Source organism: Homarus americanus, unplaced genomic scaffold (genome assembly GCF_018991925.1).
Source record: "Homarus americanus isolate GMGI-L3 unplaced genomic scaffold, GMGI_Hamer_2.0 scaffold33468, whole genome shotgun sequence".
NCBI classification, from domain to species: Eukaryota; Metazoa; Arthropoda; class Malacostraca; order Decapoda; family Nephropidae; genus Homarus; species Homarus americanus.
Genome location: NW_024714177.1, coordinates 4,701,045 through 4,702,372, shown reverse-complemented (window position 1 = coordinate 4,702,372; position 1,328 = coordinate 4,701,045).

The window sequence follows — 1,328 nt, the reverse complement described above, 5'->3', positions numbered from 1 at the left end:
ACTGGCATCTCAGTGACTACATCATTGTCAGAGAATGAGATTGCCGAGATGTCCTCATCACCCGTGCCATGCGTGGCTCAGACCACGGTGACAGTGATCATCAACTTGTCAGATCCAAGCTCTAACTTCACGTCGCCCCAAAACAGCGAAGGCAGCCAGCCTCCAGAAGAGGTTTTAATACTAAGCATCTGGAGGATCCAATGGTAGCACATGCTTTCAGAGAGCAGCTCGAACATGTGCTTATAAACAACCCAACAGCAAAAAACGTGAATCCCAGTGCCGAAAGGGATACTCTTAATACTGTTATGACAAAAACCTGCACAGAGACCCTCGGCCAGATCAAAAGAATACACCAAGACTGGTTCAATGAAAATGACTAGGCAATCAAAGTACTCATCGATGATAAACGGGCTCCTTTTACTGACTGGCAGAACAACCCTCAGTCTCGGACCAAAGCTGATACCTTCCGTAAGAAGAAAGCGCCAGCCCAGTGGGAACTTCGCAATCTAAAGAACGACTGACTTAAAAATAATGCATGTGAAGCAAAAAAACTTGCAGATCAGCACAAGATGCGCGAATTTTTCATTTCCACTAAAACATTTTATGGGCCAGCTACTCATGGCACAGCCCCGCTCAGCTCATCTGACAGTAACCTCATAATTAACGACAATGAAGGCCTCCTTCAGCGCCGGAAAGAGCACTACCATTTATTGCTCAACCGAAACACCGATGTGGATGTTCTGACTACCCAGCAGGTCCCTCAGCATCCAGAGCTGACCCACCTCAGCTATCCTCCATCCCTGGATGAGGTAGCTACTGCCATCAAACAGATGAAAATAACAAAGCCTCGGGACCTGATGGAATCCCAGCCGAGGTGTATAAAGCAGGAGGACCTCTGCTTACCAGCCGTCTCCACTCTCTCCTGGAGAATATATGGGAAAAGGAGGAAATCCTCCAAGCTCTTAAAGACGCCTCCATCGTCAATATTTATAAGAACAAGGGAGACCAGTCGGACTGTGGTAACTACCGCGGGATCTCGTTGCTCTCCGTAGCTGGCAAGATTATCGCCAGAGTCCTCCAAAACAGACTTCTTCCTGAGGCGGAAAACTTCCTCCCTGAATCTCAATGTGGTTTTAGACCATCACGTGGCACCACTGACATGAATTTTGCTGCCCGCTAGATGCAGAAAAAGTGCAGAAAACAGCGTTGTGACCTGTACATGGCTTTCATTGACCTAACAAAGGCCTTCGACTTGGTCAACAGGGAAGCCCTCTGGTAGACCCTCAGCCGTTTTGGCTGGCCACCAATACTCATCGTCATTATGAGGC